Raw genomic sequence first — 19,316 nt, 5'->3', positions numbered from 1 at the left:
CGGGACGGCATGGGTTCGAGTCCGCCTGGGTTCAGTCTGGTTTTTCGGCCTGCGTATAGGACCGGTGGCAACCCACCATCGTGAGGCAATTGGGGAGCTACGAGTGAGTAGCGTAACCCGGTCAAGGATATCTCCTATAACGGTTGGGGGTTCAACGTGTTGACCCCACGTCACCCCATTACTGGTTGAAAATCTCCACCGTCTAGGTAGGATTGTGGGAGGGAGACTGGTAGTCGAGAGATAGGCCAAGGCCCTTATGGGCTGTAGAGCCAGGGGTTATTATTATTATTATTATCCTGAGGAACACGGCCCCGTTTTTGTATTTTGGAAGATATGTGGTGCATTAGGGCGAATGGTTATAGCTGTCGTCGAGTGTCCATTTATTTTCTATGCAGTTGAGGTCGGGTGAATAAAATAGCCATGGCATGCAGTGGATTCGGTGCTCCTGCAGGACAGGATCACAGAATCGTCGGCAGAAATACGTACGATATGTATCATGTTTTCATATTCAACATTTTTTTTCAATATTGTATGTATAATACGTAAATGTACGCTTCCTTATATCCGTACCGACTCTGGCTGAGTGCGTTCAATGGTCGACTTTTAATATAACCACCGAATTTCCTGAGTTTTAGAGTCTATGCCTGTGCATCGATATCACCTAATCATCACTAATCCTCATCGTCGCGAGTGTCCAAAAGTGACAGAAAAGCGACGCACATACTGTGTATCCGTCGTGGGAGGTACTTCACATGAAAGAAATATATAAGTTTGTGTTTGACGTAGGCTGGAAACAGAAGATTGCGATATATAAGTCGTAACATCTCAAGGCCTTCTCCCGCCTCTTCTACTTCCTGACTGTAAAGCGGAGGCCAAATCTGTGTTTCCGGTGCGATTGTATGAAATCTGTTTTCTGTTTGGTCGTTGGTATCCATGGTTGTGAATGTGTGCTTGGTTCTGTGCTGGTTGGTGAAATTGTAGGACGAGAGAGTTCGCAAGAACGTTTGTCAAACTTAATCAGATAGCGAACTTAAGGTTCCGGTAGGTTAAAATAAATATCCCTAACATGCAAATTATAATAAACCTGGAAATTTTGGGGGACGACTGCCCCCTTGCCCCCGCCAAATTATGAACATGACTATAAGCAACAATGCATGAAATAAGCGAAAGGGATAATCTCATGGGTTTCATCCTGTCTGCTAGCATAATCTATCTGCTATCTGTATCATAGAGAGTACTGACGTCTTTAGTATGTTATCTGACAGAAAAAAAAACAACCTACAAACACACAAGATCAGTGCTCGAAGCAGGGAGGGGAAAAGACGGAGGGATGGTAACCCTTTAGGTTAAGATTTTTTCGTGAAGCATCTCGCCAGCTAGTATAATTTACATTATCCCCCCTTCCCCCAGTCCATTGTCTCCATGTTGATCCATACAATCACCTCCCTCCTATGTCCAAACTCGACCAAGCATACCCCGAGCTAGGAATTTTCACTTAGAAAACTGCACAATAAAATATATAGGCTTTTCGAGGGGTGGTAGTGCCAAACCATGTCCATCAAAAATTTATTAAGATAAGTTGTTTTTGTCTTGATGCCCTCTACAGGCTGCCAAACGTCGTCGGTGGTTCACGGGGAATCCTCTGTGTGTTGAGTGTGGGGTAGGAAGTTGGAGTGTAGAATTTTCAGGGGAATGAAATGTGTCTTTATTTTCACTTCTCAAAATATAATAGCCTCGCGGACATAGTTCGCATAGGGCCTCGCGTTCCCTAACGGCGGCCCTGATATAGAAATAATGATAAGGCTGTGGAATACTATAGGCCTACCTTTATGGTATTCCATATTATGAACCTGTCCATCTTTGTTTTCATATCCACAAAAGTTGGACCTAACCAACGACAGATTCATTGAAACCTCACAATACCTACACAACAAAACCTCACCTTTATATCCAAATAATCCTAATTACGTTTATATTACGTTAGGAAAAGAACATAAGCAAAAACAACTCACCTCCGATAATCCACCAACTATAAGTTACACATAAAAAATGTCTCCTGCCTGTTCCGTACATAGGTTATTATTTCCCGCTCCAACCTCGAGGTTACAGAGCCATACAGAAGAGATATTCTACTATTCCACATTACAAACGTATTCCCTATTTAGGTACTTTCCTCTATTAGTGCATGCATTAAAAAACAAAAACAAAAAAAACCCTACAATTTGTGTGTCTAATTCTCGTCTCAATTTGTAAATGTCGGACACGTTCTCGGTATCATGCTTCATTCTATCCTCATTTGTGTACGATGACCAGCATAGAATTATGATTTAAGGCACGGAGGAGAGTGCAAAAAATGGTCGGCAATGATGGATTGCTGGATTCGTGTGGCCGAGTGTTAACGTTTGCTGTCTTCGTAGGAGACATCATTTACGTAGGCCAACCTCGCACTGTACATCAATCTTCAAATTATAGGCGCAGTTTCCGACGTTGCCTAATTTCTTAACAGATGTGCAAAACATTCGCAATATTGCGAACAATGCCGACTTCAAATTTAATAAAGCTTCTCATTGAAGTGAGCCGTTGCGTTCGCTTGTCAACGGTGACATGTAAATCGTTGGTTCCGCCAGTAGATAAGGCCATCACTGGAAAATTGCAGACGTTATCTTAGATGATTAATATAACAGCCTTCATCTTAGAAGAATAATATTCACTGCTCATTAGTATAATGTCTTCCTTTATAAGGAGCGGCTCATTACTCAGGAGGGCATAACTGATGAAGGCTTTCACTCTATCTAGTTGTCCTGCATATCGACGCCCTTGGTCATTAATTATTCTCTATCGTCTGGGGCCACTTGCATCGCCACTTTGCTGCCTGAAAACAATGCTCGACCACAAAGCAGCCATGAAATAATATTGAATCGCTGAAAACTATCGAAGTTGACTCGAGAACCCTGACATTTGTGACCTATGGATAATTCCTTTCGCCCTTTGAAAGTTTCATTTGAACGACTACAACCTATGCGTGTACGCCCATCGGCAAAAGAAACAAATTGTCCATCACTATTTTCATTCAGTTTGTTGTTTTCAACAGTGTGATGGCAATTGATTGAAATGAAAACGTCAATAAGTAGAAGTCCACATTTATTTCGAATCAACAGAATTTCATTCCTTTGAACAACACAGGATATAGAATAAAAAATAATGGAAATAGCGATGGACAACTTGCCTACCATTATCTATGCTGTTAACTTCACTGTGTAGGGCAATGTTTCTGTCGTGGGCGAGGAAAGGGTTAGAAGTCCAAAAAGTTGATTTTACAGGAGGAGTAAATATACATGAGGTTAGGTTAGTTTGGTTAGAAATGAAATTTATATTCCGGTATATCCTATTTACCAGTTATGCGGGTCACTTCAACTACCCAGTAAATGGGCAAAACTCATTTTGGACAAAATTAAACTTATACTCCCCCCCCCCCCACAGGGCAAATATTCTCAACGAACAACTAATTACTAGGGCCCGTATTTTAATGTAATTACACATTTTTCCTTGTATGTAGACATGTAAAAATGACAAATGTCGGCGAATTATGATGTTAGGAACGATATACGTGAATTTCAGGTTACATACAGTATTTTGAGATGCATTACACATTCTCTATTTTGAGTACATATTTGTTTTCATAAAACGCGGTACTTGTGCCATTGCTGTAGGTTTCATTGAGTAATGCAGATATATTTGTGAAACCAACATTCGAAAGTCACACCCCAGAAATGAAAGCTCAGTGCGGACTTGTTCCCCAAGCCTGACATATTTTGCAATTAATCCCTGCTGATTCTGGGAATAGTGACTGCAAGTCAGCAGTTCAGGCAGTGGCCTTGGCATAATTTCCAAGAAATTCACTCGAACCTAAAAAATGGCGAAGGAATGAAGGATACGATCGAAGACTAAGGAAAATATACTTAACGCATTTTAATATACTTAAATATATTTTTACATTTAAGTGATTTATTCTAGTATTTATGTACACATTTAGCATGTTTTGACTAAATAAATATCCAGGCCTTACTAATTGGCAATGAAAACTCCGTAATTCAAAAGTTCACACACCTGCCTATATTTTATCTCTCCCCTGCAAGTTCCCAGAATAAATATTCTTGTATTAGTCTCACATCGCATAGCAATATAGGGATAACTATATTCCTTGATTTATATGTATCACTTAACGTGGCTTTTTGTCTAGTTTTGGGCAATTGCAACGACGATGATGAATGATGATTATTTGGTATTGATGGCGAGATTTGTTTGTTGACCACACTCATCGTGCTCGGTTACCGATATTCCTATACTATACATTATATGTGGTGGTGTTCAGGTTTGTTAGATATGTTCAATCTCCCCCACCCCCTCCCCACTCGAACAACAAGAACAGCATTCAACAGAGGATAACAGTATCTTATTACTAGTGTGCGTATTTATAGACACTAAAAAGTTGTAAACTAAACGCACGGCCATGAAATTAGGCGGGTCGCAGAAGTTCGCGCTATTGCCACGCGGAGAAAAACCGGATACAAACTGACAGTATTTGTTCGAAAGGTCAGAGATGACAGAGAGGTTGGAGAGAGGCCCCTGACAGAGATCGGTCTGACGCTCAAACTACAGTGGTTCCAGCCAAAGTACGGACTTGGAAATTCTATTTTTGTCTTTTCTGTCGAAAGTCATGGAGGGTTACATGAACCGCTGAACCAATCGGCTTTGTCCAGTTGCCGTGTTGAGGGGGAATTCTCGTGGTATTCTGCGTTGCCAAATTTTTCGTTTTGGGTCGTTTTCCAAACCGGTGGCACCCTCATCAAAGCCAAGCACGGCGAAGCCTATTGGTTGCCGCCACGTAGCAAGCGAATGGGTCTCCGATTCCCTGCCTCTCCCTGAAATGCGAGCGAAGGGATGTTGTTGACAGGAAGAGGTGTCGTGTACGACTGGATAAAAATCAGGCGTGTGTGTGACAACCGGTAGCAACGCCGCTTCTGGGTTTCCTCAAGTCCTTAGGCAACGCAGCCCGCTTGACGTTGCCACACGACGCGCTGTCGCTTTTCTTTTCCCATATGTGGCACCAGCGCAATTCTGCTCAGCCGCCTATTTCCATGGCCGTACGTTTAGGCAGGCAGATAGGCAGTGATCATATACTTTTCATGAATTTTCTGAGTCCTTTGCACAATTACTGTCTTCAATTGTCTTATTTTTGTGTTACTTCTCTGTTGCGCTTGGTTAAATGAAAATTTGAAGGAACACTCACAAAGCAAGCGACTACCATCTACAATGCAGCGTCCATAGTGATAGTAGCAAAAATAAGCAGAAATAGGCCAAAATATTACAAAAGATCCATTTTTTATATATGTTTGAAGTATATACTAAACTTGAACCACTCTATAAATGCAGTGTCAGGCTCGAAACCCATAAAACCAAATTAAAACATTATAGCCTTTGTTTTAATACAATGGAATAAAAAAGGCAATTAAAAAATTGAACTGGATATTCAGTTCCTACAAACACACTCTGAAACTAGAAAAATCTTCGGACTCATACCTAAGTTAAGCTATCTTGACAAAGGACGATAACGAACGGTGTATCATAAAGGTGTGTGTGGGCACGCGGCACGGAATATTCAAAAGTTGCATACAAATGCCCTTCCCAGTTGTAATTTCTGTACCTTATACGCTTTCGTGGAACACGCAATAGTTCTTGACGGGTTTATTCTCGCACGAATTAGGCGCAGCCTTTCTAAAAGCTTCAGTAAATCTGATTAGGGGAATAGGCGTATCTTAGTTACATGCAGTTGTGCTTTGAAACATATCTACGTGCGTTTCCTTAATTTTACGCCAATCATAAATTCATACTCCAAGGTATTAATGTTACTTATCTACGTATTCCCATGGTAATACAAGTATTTCATATTGAACAGTCCAGAAACAGCAAGAAAGTTGATGGAAAGAAATCCACTTGTATCGTATAATGATTCAGATAGATACGAAAAGTTCAAGGGGAATTTGCAATTTTATACACTGTAGAAGTTTCACCGTGTTGTAAATGCATACGTATTCCCTGTGGTTGCAACCAGTTGCCAGCAAAGCAGGACGAAGCAAACAACTTGACAAAGCAACCTCTTCCTACCTTTTAAAACGTTTTAACCATAAATTACCTCATGACAATTTTTAGTTTTGTCCAATCCTCCTAACGGTGCCCACATGATGTGGTCAAAAGGCTTGAGGTTCATAATAACCAGGTACGCGTCATGTCAAATAAGTGTTTAAAATGTGGGCACGTGGCATTAGTTTTGCATTATCTAAAAATACAAAATAAAAATAAATTTTATGCCTGAGATAACCTACCCCGAACCCACGTCTCCCAAACGTTGTAGCCAGACGCTCTACCAACAGGACTACTTACTTCGGCCTTCCGATTGAAATGAATTGGAGCTAATTCGGAAACGTAAGATGAACCATAGCGTATAGAATGAACCATCCACATAAAGGTACTTGTGTATATATTTTTCTACCTTATCTCTTGATTGTGCTTTTATTTATTTATTTTTATTGTCCCAAGCTTCATTTTCAAAGTCTGACGGAATGGAATGAAGTGTCTGGTTATAAAATTATTTCAGTAGTATACTTGGTTGTTCAATATCGCATAGGCTATTTCCACTAGAGGAACGACATTACGAATAATAAATGGGATAAGAAACATATTTTAGTGTGTGTTTTTCATGCAAATGCCAACAAATCCATTGCCGTTGCCTTTAAAACTATAGTAGCAAATTAAATGTGAAATGTGACTTTGTGGCACCTTAGGCTCATTTTATACCAAATATTTTTGCTTGAAGATAAACCAAGCGAATGTAGTCTTGTCATGATGGTGTTAAAGGTTGCTATTGATTGGTTCTGTTTTAAGTGACTGCGTCGTGTAGTATTGGCATTTATCTAATTTTACGTCGCTTTTCTTCCACTTTTTACTAATCTCGACGATGATGTATAGTGAGTAGATGCAGTTCATGAAGAGAGATTATGCCCCAACCATTCTAGGGTGGAATTTTGGTGGACGAGATGAATGATGGTGCCCACAGTCTCGGGAGATGGGCAGTCTTATTACAAATATTTTTTATTCTGAATCTTAAGTATTTCTAAAAAAAAAACAACTTACAACTTGAAGTGTTATCGTGAATAACAGCATGTACAAGAGGAAAACGTGAAAATAGTTGCGGTCTTCAACTTGCCGTGTGTGGATCACATGGGGCTTTTGGGCCACAGTTTGGGCACACCTGTTCCAAATAGAGTTAACTACCTGCTCATTTGTAGGAATTCAATCTTTCCTGGCGACCTGAAAGCGGAGCTCCTTTCGTGAGGTGTAGGTCTCTTTTTACTGTACCAGTCTAGGAGATTCCTGAGTTTACTACTGAATGTCTGCAGCAGACCGAGCATACATGGATATTTAGAAACAACCAAAGTTGCTCTAGGAAGTAGCCTACAGCTTAAATTAAATGAGGACTTGTGGGATCGCACGTGGTTGATGTGGATTTGTGGTTCAAATTTTCATTGTTAGACTCTCCCCGATCTCGTAATGGTAACACTGCAGCCTTATAATCAAGGTGTCCTGGGTTCGACCTTGTGGAGGTACATTACACTGTAGGTCCAGTCAAAATTAGCATGCGACTTAAAATGTACGTCATCAACTTGTGTTATTGGACCCATTTCAATCAACCGCGTTCATATTAATATTTTTTTTATCATATTAAAAATATAATATAATTCGAAACCAAAAATCACAAAATGCAAGTGTAAACGTTTCTGAATTTTATTATTCGTCCATAAAGTATCTAGAGTAAACTATGTATATGCAACTACAATAGCTTAGCTCGCAGATGGCTGGCTATTTATTACTCAATCGTCTTGGTGCAACATAAGTAGCCAGCTGTACGCGTTTCCTTCTCTCGTAAAGTGTTTGGAAGATACGAGGCGTTTTCGTATCTCACCTGAGAGTAAACTGTTTGGAATGAAATGTGTATTTTCGTTGGCCGTTACATGTATTTTTAGCTCTTAAAACGAAGCATATGAGTTAACTCGCGCAATCTAACTTTGATGTGCTCTCTAGGAGTGCATCTACCTCAAGTGTGGGAAGATTGATCTTTCGTCTCATCATTTGCTTTTCTTGTGATATTTCTAAACCGCCTTTATGTAGGTTCGATGCCATTTTTAAAAAATGTTATCCACATTTGCTTTCTTCCTTTCCGATGGAAAATACTTTTTTCACCGATAGCGTGATGGCACTCTGTAAGAGTGCGGTCATTGATCAACTCAGGTTCAACTTCATCTCTTGGCGGTAGATGTTCAGTCGTGTAGTCGCGTTTGTATAATGCCTTTAAAGATGAACGATTTGCTGAAGAACACTCTGCTAACATCAAACTCTTTCGAAAGAAATGCATTATAAAAAGTAGTGTTGTTCCTCCCAATTGACTTCTCGAAACTCGTATGTATTTTATGAAAAAAAGAGGGAAGACAAAATATTATTATTTTGATGCTCTTTGAGAGATTATTAAAAATATTTGTATTTTACTTGTTTTACGCCACTTTTCTTCGTAAGCTAATCGCGACGATGAGGATGAAATATGATTACATTTATATTAAATTTAAATTGATGAAGAAATTACTATCACAGGTCTGAGTGTAATCCTGTTACGGAGTTAACCCCAGACTGGTGATCGAACTCGGAACGTTCAGAGTTTATTAGTCAATCACAGAACACTTCCGGCTGCCGCGAGTGGTATTAAAATTATTATTATGTGTGTGTAAAGCGCTCTCTTGTCAAAGAAAATTGTTACATTGTAGCTCGTCTGTTTGAGATATTGGTGGAAGTCATTCAATACAGTTGTATTTAAAATATACAACTATTCTGTCTCTTAAGAAACGGTTCGTCCTGTAAGGTCAATGTTTATAAGAACAACTCTCCACGTACATTTGATGCAAAAATTGCTTCTCGTTTTTTAATCACTGGGGCGAGCCCATACGAAAATGCAAAATAATTGCACATAAATTATTAAAATGATCTTGCAACTCTAAGTGACGATAATTTGTATGCAATTGGAAATACCTGTTTTATGCAGTAAAGAGAACTATGTCGGTAAAATACTGTTACGATTATGAATGCATGATTTCGTATTTAACACAAGTCCCACAGAGGATTATACTGGTCATGGGTCCAGACGCCAGAGCCTCACTGGTCGCCAAAATGCAGTCCAGGGTGAACTACATGGAAGTGAGGTTGACATTTGGGTGTCTTGAGAAAGGATCATCACCTCTTACACCCCTCAAGCACTGTGGTAAGATATACAGTATGTTGCTGCCACCTAGGTGGCCAAGAACATTGGATGGTCAACTCATTGTCACGCAACCGAATGTTGTGGGTTCTGGATATGGTGCTATTTTTTAAAAATTGTTATTTGTTACAGTAAACTAATTATTTTACAATTAACTTTTGGAGAGTGACCCTTTCAATGGGCACTGTTCGTAACTTCCGCAAAGAATTAACACATTGGTTCAGGTTTGTAAATGAATGCCATTTTATTAATGGTGATGGATTGTCTCGCAGCTCTAGTTGGAAGTAAGATTCATACTGTACTTTGATTTTTTGCCCAGTTTTTTTTAACTCCAGGTCTAGTGCACGCATTAAGCGAACTTGAAATTACATTTTATTACGTTGCACAAATGGAGAGGATTTATAATTTACACCTGCATTTTGTAATTTAACGTGAATCAATAAGTTTCTGTGATTTTATATTTGGTTTGTGTTCGTAATTCTTACATCACAGTTTTCTTTCTTTTCGTACGTAAAGTAATGCTCAGAGAACGTACGACAAAAGTTACCCACACAAGCCGTAGGAATATCAGTTGGCACGGCTGTGTGCAATTAGTGAATGGAATTAATTGTACATAACTTACCATCAAATGCACTCATGTTTAAGGTGCAAAAAGTAAGTGTATTCATACATTGGTATTGAATTTGTTATTTTCTTGTCAAGTTGTTATATTAAAGAGAGAAAGCTAATTTCAAAATATCGCGTATTTTATATATATATATATCACATTACATCCATATTTTCCGTGTACATCGTTATATAATACAAAGGAATGTTGATGCAAACGACAGTGTGACTGAGACAGTTTAAAAACTCATAAATGATATGTCTGAAAGAGTTGAAGTTAACCTAAAGTTATGCGGTTCAAACGAGTGGTATGGATCAGACATTCCTTTAAAGTTTCACATTTTCCTCTAATAATTATTAACAATATGAAACTTATATTGCAGCGAACTGACGTTATATTTTACAAATATTAATTTTGCTATCAATTGTCTATAGGGAGAAGAGGTCGATTCACGAGGCTATTCAATATTCGTCTATTAAAATACAGGCTGATATTTAAAATATATGGAAGCGTCAGCTCTGACGTCATGTTCTCTTTTACTGTTTATAAGTAATCCCTGTAAAAGTACCTGAAATCTGAATATTAGTAATACATTTATGTTGAAACTAATTCAGGGTCAAGCACCTAAATATGGAAGTTAAACCAATATTTTAAATCGTGAGTTATATAATATAACAAATTATCATTACTATGATAAAAGCTAGGATTGTAGAGCGGCAATCAGCATAAAGATAGGGTAGGGCAGGGTTTGGGGACATGAAACTCTACATATATATCCCGAGTATAATTTTGGTCCTCTGAGCCTCACTGACCTACAATCGGGCTAAACGGAAGGTGTATTCCATGCGAAGAAAGGAAGTTGTTGGCTATATACATAGTTTATCAAAAATGGATATCAGTCTCATTAAACATTTCTTTAACACTTTATTTTTTCGAAACGTGCTTCTATACTCAATTGTCGAACCCTTCGTGCCGCTTGTTTCAATCCTTCTTACTCCTGAAATTTTCGGATCAGCATTTAAATTTTTCACTTGAGGGATGCTTGTTTGAGCTTTGGAGCAAAAGTTGGTAGGTAGAGGGATACTTGTACGGTTAAAAACGATGACAATAAAAAGGTGGAGGATCAATTTTTTTTAGCAGGCACTTGCATTTTTCTAGTCTCGAGCACTGTACGAGAGGAAGGTGGAAGATGGTGGTTGCAACATTGATGCAGTTCTCTACATAATCTTACATGAAAAATGATTTCAAAACCTCTGTATAATTGGCTAACCCTGCTGTAGATGATAAACACAATGAGGGTCTGAAATATGAGAATACTCTGAAAGTCCCTGTAGCGCGTGTTTATGTCAGACATTCAATTAAATAACCTATGAGTGATTGATGTAGAAGTTTCTCCGGGCATCTACACGAGTTTTCAGCAACATTTCTTCGACAGTCCTCCATCTCCCCGTGATAGAATGCACGGGCGAAACTTTTGGTGCGTTAAACCATAAAAAATGAGTTCGTGATATTTGAAGACTTACTTTGCAATACACACGCACACACTCGTGATTGTGCAGTTAAGGAATCCGTTCCAATGTTAAGCATCGTTTGTTAGAACCCTGCATAAGGTGGGTGCATAAGGTGCTTACTGTCATCTCTTCTGTCAGTTCCATGATCCATCCTCGTCGCATTTAAACTAGAATGCCTGAGATTGAGTTTTTTATTTAATTCTACTGTACGCAAAGATAGACTAATCGGGACTGGACCTACAGTTCAAGTGGGATCTGAACCACCGTGTGCCTCCACCGGGTATCGTACCCGGGACTCCTTGATTACAAGGCGACGATGTAAACTAGAAAGAAATGTTGTGCAAACTAACGATCCACATGGCAAATATTCCTGAATTCTGCTTGTCCTCCGTTTGGTGGCATGACCTTTCCATAGACGCCTGTTAATTCGCTGGAGTTATTGATCCAACAGGTGTACCTCTCCATCCAGTCCTTGACCTTTACAACTGATGATATTTGCTCAAAATATGCTTTTTTGGGGTTAGGTTTGACCCCATTACCCATTTATTTGGTGGTGGAGCTGCTTTCTATTTCGGTCCAAAGAACTCTAACAGAAACTTCAGTGATAGTTACGGATGCCTAATGTATGGTTAAAACAATTCTACATTGGTAGTGCAATGAGCAAAATTCATTTTGCTGTAAAATATATGGAATAGTACTGTACACTAATATCAGCATACAGACATGGGAGTCATTAGGATTTTTTCCAGGGAGGGCCAAACCAGGCACTATTCCCCCCATTATAGTGTTTAGCTTGAAGTTATCATGTTCCTGCAACACCCTTCCAATAATTAACATAATTTACTGTCACTGAAATAGATTTATTATTATTATTTGAAGTAGGGTTACACTTATGCTACAGTATTTTTACACATATTATCTTACTATATAAACAACTGTGTGTAATACATGATTTTATGGTAACATTCATTTTCCAGGGGGGGACGTGCCCCCCCCCTTCCGAACGTCCATGCATACTGATCACTAACAACTATTTAAAAGTGGACTAATGCCAAGACAGTGCACTATTGCACTATTAGACTGCATCTGGCTCGATTCTTTGCATCTTGCGCGTAACAATGTGTGTAACTTATAACACGTTCAGCATATCTTAGGCGCATGATTATTTTTTTCTCCATATTACAAAGCAGCAGAAGCACAAGTCCATTTTTGTACGTCAACTTTTAGTATGTATATTTCCGTTCGTAATGTTCCAAAAAGAGAGCATTTCATGCGGAATTTCATACCTTTTGTCTCATTTCGACAACGGATTCTGACACACTTATAAGGCAATTAAATACATCCATTTTCTATTCTATTTATAATTTTTTCGTAAGGCCACCCCGGCGGCAGAAACTTCCGGATTAGAGTCCCGACCTCTTCGTCAATTTAATGTTAACATCATTCATCCTCATCGTCGCGATTAGCTAAAGTGACAGCAAAGCGACGCTAAATAAGAAAAATACAAAACAAAATATAGTTTGATGGTACATAAATTCAAGAAAGTTGAGGCACAAGAAAATAGGAAGGAACATGTATTTTATATTTATGTATATCTAAGTGCCCTGCATTCTGTTAATGCAGGTCACAATGCACAGGCATTGCACAGAATTTGTCAGTGCTCTTGACACTGGCGGCTTACACTCAATTAGGTTGTCCGTGAATAAATTGGATACATTTTCAAAACAATTTTTTTTTTTTCAAAACCACGAAAACTCACGAAAATGGACTTAACATTAATAACTATCGGTTAAAAATTGAAACTGGTGTGCACAGTGTGGGAATGACCGGACCAATTTATTTCGTCAATAAATTGACGAACTTTGAATTATGTCACAGTGATCATTTTTGCATATTGATATCCATTAGAATTTTGGAATAACGTCTCCTTTTTCTGGTTCCTTACACCTTTACTTGTCACGTGAGCTAGATTTACTAGTTCAGAGTTAAATCGATTTTCTGAAACCTCTAGTATACAAAAGTCACAAATTTGAATATTTAACGTAAAGTTCGAACAAAAAGTGAATAATGTTTGCTAGTGCACAGGCATTGTATGTCTGAAAATTTCATTTAAAAAAATTTCTAGGGAGTCATTCGGTCTTATGCAGACTTGTATCAGATCTCCCAATGGTTACTTGTTTAGAAATATGTATCCTTCTCCTTTCACAAGAGCACCATTAACTTGCAACCTCACTTCGTTTGACTAAAGTTAATCTTAGTTTTTCGTCTTACGGTCAGCCCTTAAATAGCTCCCGAGGGCACAGATCAAGTCGACTAACCAGTATCACGGTGTTGTGTTATAGTGTGCTAGAATAAAACTTCCGATTTTGGAAACAAAGTACGTAATCAACTGAATTTTATGACACATTATGGGGTATTAAAGCATCGTGTGTATTCTTACAAAAACTCAAATTTATTCCGTTGTCTTGTGTGTAGTCTTACAAAACTCAAATTTATTCCGTTGTCTTGTGTGTAGTCTTAGAAAAACTCAAATTTATTCCGTTATCTTGTGTGTATTCTTATGAAAACTCAATTTTATTCCGTTGTCCTTGCAGTACCATCTGAGCTGAGCAGTGATGTTTGTTGGTTCTAGTTGTTCTCTGGTGGTTTCATTCTCTTATGAGAAAATGGACGAGGAGGGGCTAACTGATGACGACATTATAAACCCGGTATAATATGAGCAATGACGACAAAATCGTGGGAGCCCTTTCCGGGAGTTTTATTCCATGCTGTCTAACTTTGGATGTGATGTCATTCTTTGCACTCCCTGCTTTGGTTGACATCTGCTCCTTTCTACGGCGAATGTTTACACGTGTATTTATACTTATTTATTCCTTGACTTTCCCATCTAATAACTTTGCACAATAATTTGTTGTACCAGCGACAGGAGGTGCTGATCAACATTCAAGGTTGGATACTGTAGACTGTGGACAGGTGTCATGAAGCTTGTCATGAAGTCGTAACCAGTGGCTTAATTTTAAGCATTTCCTTGGGCGACGCTAAACCAGCATTGTGTTCGTTGCGGTCTCAATGTTTTGATAGAAGTTAATAACATGAAACAGAGTAATGAAATCAAAATTTGTTCAAGATCTTTATATATCGAGAGGAGAACGAGAATTACACTCTCATTTTAATCAAGACTCGAAACAAAGTAAATGGTACTTATTACTGTTAAGTATTGCATAAAAAACGCAATGATCAGTATGAAAAGAAGCAATACAGACCTAATATAAACAAAACTGCCATGATCTGCACCATGTATTGGGAGTTTACAATTGCACGAAAATGGAAAATTAAACAAACTCTGAAGGAGGAAATTATTACAAAAAAATAACAGCAATAGGGGAATAAAAAGAACATGACATGTTTCCATGTCTCTTGCCTTATGATATAGGGCAGGCATGTCAAACTCAAAATTTGAACTGGGCCAAATAGTCAGTAGTGTTAGATAGGGCGGGCCGCAAGGAAAAAATTAAATTATCTTTAATAGCTACTTTATTTTAAAGAATGACTAACATAACACTTAATAAAGTATATTGAACATTCATTGAAACTTGATCATTGCTTCTTGCCTGACAGATGGCATCTTTTTTCTGCCACCAACTTATCAATATCAGGAGAAATCTTATTTAAAGCAGAGCTAAGATGAACATCTGATAATCTGGATCTCGTTGGTGACTTGTTTCCTTTCACGAGAGAGAGAAGTTTTTCACACTGGTAAGTGCTACCGAACATGGAAATTATTCCACACGCAAATTTTCGGGTTTCTGGAAGACGTGCAGGCAAGTACTTGTAAAAGTCAGGGATACCCACTTCCCTGTACTTTTGTTTCAAAGTTGAGTCGCACTGAATTTCAATTATTACTTCCATCTGCAAATGTGCTGCCACTTTTTCTACGTCAGTCGTAAACAGGGCTGAAAACAAGGAGATCTTGTCTTTGAAAGAACAAACATCGTGGAACCTTTTCCCGAATTCGGTATTCAAATGCTGAATTTCTTCGGCGTACTTTTTGTACAAAACAGGGTCCTTTGAACTTGATCTGTATTTAGAACAAGTTGGAAAGTGCGTCAAGTCTTCGTTTCTTAACTGTTTTTCCCAAAGCAATAACTTACGCTCGAATGTTTTGACTTGATCATTCATGTTGGTGATTAATTGATCTTTTCCTCGCAGTTTCAAATTTAAATCTGACAAGTGTTTCGTTATATCAACAAGAAAGAAAAGATCTTGTAACCACGTTGGTTGCGAAAAAAGGCTGGTGTCTTGTTCCTTCATTTCCAAAAATTGGCATATTTCATCTTTCAAGTTCCAGAATCTTTCAAGAACCATAGAACACGATAGCCAGCGCACTTCTGTGTAGTAGCGCACTCCAGAATATTCGCTTTCTAAATCTGCTAACAAAGCAGAAAATTGTCGCTGGTTTAAGCCACGGGATCTTATGAAGTTGATAGCTTTTTTCACAGGCTTCATACACTTTCCATGTTGATTACTTTTGAACACAAGACCTCTTGGTGAATGATGCAATGCACATGATGGAACATGTGTTTACATGTGTTTCACGAAATTAGTTTTGCAGTTTTGTCACAAAACCATTGTTTTTTCCCGTCATTGAAGGGGCACCATCCGTAGCTACACAGGATAACTTTGACAGAGGTAAATCATACTTCCGCAAAAGTTCACGAACAGCAATAAATATATCCTCACCGGTAGTAGTGTCATGCAAAGGTACAATGTCCAATAGCTCCTCGAAAATGTTGAACTCCTCATCACAAGCACGAAGAAACACAGCTACCGATGTCTGTACTCTCATCACAAGCGATGGAATAAGCAATGAAATTTGACACTTTGTTTTAATTTGATCACTTAAATCACAGGCCAGTTCGGTTACTCTTTCAGCAACCGTGTTGCGGGATAGCGAAATGCCTTGAAAAGCTTTTACACTTGCGGGATTAACTATTTCAGCAGCTTTTACCAGGCACCGTTTAATAAACTCGCCTTCGGCAAAAGGTTTTGAGTGTTTAGCTATCAACTCCGACAGTGCGTAGCTTGCGCGTACCGCAGCTTTGCTTTCTTGAGCTACTTTAGTAAACATACCTTGTTGTTGTTTTAATCCTCATAATGACGTTTGACATTATATAACTTCGGTACACTAATGGTTGATCTGCACAGCAAGCAGGCAGACGACTTAGCTTTGGACTCGGAACAACTGGCAATCACTACATTCGTCAACCACCCCAATAATGCAACACTACCACCTTTTTTCACCTACCGACGGGTATATCCTGTCCAAGAGGAAAACGTGTGAAATTTCACATCGTGTTATATGATAACACATATTTTAGCAAGTACTACATCTGAAGGCTCTACTACTTAAAAACAGGTAATAGCAAAGGGGCCGCACAAAAATATATCGAGGGCCGCACGCGGCCCGCGGGCCGATTGTTTGACATGCCTGATATAGGGTTATTATTACTAGTGGGTTGCGGTGCAAAATCAGGCAGAGGAACAGGTGACCTGCGCTTGCCCCCCCCCCCCCGCCCTCCCATACCTGTCGTAATATAATACAGTATACCAAGTAAAATTCAACCCTTACTAAAATTAACCAAATAAATATACGATACATATGTTACAAATTGTCAGAAGTGACATACATGAAGCACGTTAAAATTATGACAATAACATTGTTAAAGCAAATATGATATAATGTAAATAAAACATTAAAAACAAAATTGTTGATGCACAACAAAGAAAAAAATAATGAAAGCAATTTATGAGTGATCAGAGGAAAAAATATTTTGTCGAAACCTGTTTCATATCTCTATTTGTAGATTAAGTTGACATTTTTTTTTGTAGAGTTGAGTATTCTTGTAATTCAAACGTCCTCAATTCAATAACGACATTCAGATGGACGAGCTTTTTCATGACGTCCGCTAGATTTGTAGAAATTGTGACAAAACCCGAATTGTTCCAAACTTCCTTCTCAGGAACAAACAAGGACAACAATAATTTGACGCTGGAAGAGTATCCAGTTAATCATTTTACAGAGTTGTAGTAACTTGTTTGAAAATGCCTTGTGTATGATTTCGTTTTAGTTTTTAATCCAGTTAGGATAGGTGTTGGTTTGCTGTTTTTTCTGTAAAGTTCAATGAACAAAAAGCTTTCGTCTCAGTAGGTCGATCATACAACATTCGCAACCCTACGCTCTAGGGATGTGCGGGACAGGATTATTTTGGTCGGGACGGGAATTTTTTAAAATCCCGCCATTCGGGACGGGAAATGTTCGAAATTTCCCGAAGCTCTAGAAATCTCGAATTCTACACGTCATTTTCACTTTAAGCGATTGTTTTGGCATTTCTGGTACAAAAACTAACGAATTCCGATAATTTCAGACATTTTTAATGCAGAAATCGTCGAGAATTAACGACGTTTTAAATTGACCATTCCGTATTTCCCGACTGCTCGGGATCCCACACACCCCTACTACGCTCGCAACATTCGCTTTCTTGTCCTGCCGCTGCGTGCGTCTTGGCTTGAGGCTGGTGGAACAGGTGGACGCGAGCTGTTCCCTCGGAAGCTATTTTGCAGCGTTTAGCCAAGGCATTTAGCAGACGCTTAGACTGTAGAAGATTTTTCCAGTTCGTTATGAATGACAGACGCAATTTTGCAATGAAATTAGGAAACTATGAACTTACTACACTCAAAACTATCACTACGACGCAATTAAACTTTAGCACATAGCAAAAATTCGAAGGAAAAGGAATTCGCTATGTCTCTCGCAGAGAACAGCTAGAGTGTTCAGCTTCCGTGGTGAGGATCGTTTACCTTCGTGCGTGGTCGGAAGGCCGTAGAGGGTGGAACAACGAGGGTTGGTGAAGTCAATCAGTCACGGTGAAAGTTTTTCTTCGGCGTTACTTTTGGAAATGTTGATTTCGGGAGAAAGAAGTGTTCTTATTATGTTAATATAGATAATTTAAAGAGCTTCAATGGGCGATAAGTAGGAGGGAACAACCTCTTCCCACTGTTCCATGGAGGGACCGCCACTGATTATTACCTCTTCGATATATAAAAATAAAATTCCGTTAACATTTTTTGAACACGTTAATATGACCCACTCTACTCCAAAATACAGATAAATACTTGATAATTATAGTTTGCCAAGATTCAATTTCTGAATTTGAATTTAAAATTTTGGGTGCGTCAGCACTAAGGTTATTTTGCACCCGTCACGTTATACGGGGTCCAGCCCCTTACCATAACTAAAATAACATAACTGGAATGTCGTGTAATAACTAGAATGTCGTGTAACTAAAATATTAAAATATTCTGACTTCGGTTAAAAGCTAAGGCTGCTGAGGCTGCTCAGCATACATAAGGACAAAAAACAGGACAACACACAGAATTATACTGGCCATAGGGCCAGACGCCAGATTCTCGTTAGTCTGCAGAATGCAGTCCAGGGTGTACTACGTGGAAGTGAGGTTGACAATTGGGTGTACTACACTCCTTACACCCCTTCAATTTCTTAGAATGAACAACCGATCATTGCACCATGAACCATTGCGTTTGCATCTCTCCCGCTCCAATGTCAGGCCAGGTTTGTTTGCCAGCAGCGACTCTATCCCATAATATGTATTTCGAAGACGTCAGTGAAATTCAGGTATTGGAGTCAAAGCAATCAAAAGTGCACAGTCCACGTATCTGATAACTCTTGGATATGCAGAATGAAGCGAAGATACGAACATATATCAAAAAACACATTCGGCAAAATTCGCTATGGATATTGATATAGAAATCTATTTTG

The 19,316-nt window shown here is 38.8% G+C and overlaps 1 protein-coding gene across 2 annotated transcripts in view; it reads left to right on the top strand.

Moving 5' to 3' along the window:
- LanB1 (laminin subunit beta-1) overlaps positions 1 to 19,316 on the top strand; it is a 296,443-nt gene that overhangs the window by 47,812 nt on the left and 229,315 nt on the right. The gene's annotated exons all lie outside the window — the stretch shown is intronic.

This window comes from Lepisma saccharinum, chromosome 2 (genome assembly GCF_977018435.1).
Source record: "Lepisma saccharinum chromosome 2, izLepSacc3.1, whole genome shotgun sequence".
Taxonomy (NCBI): Eukaryota; Metazoa; Arthropoda; class Insecta; order Zygentoma; family Lepismatidae; genus Lepisma; species Lepisma saccharinum.
Note: the sequence above shows the minus strand (reverse complement) of the source record. Positions and strands in the feature narration are given on the sequence as shown.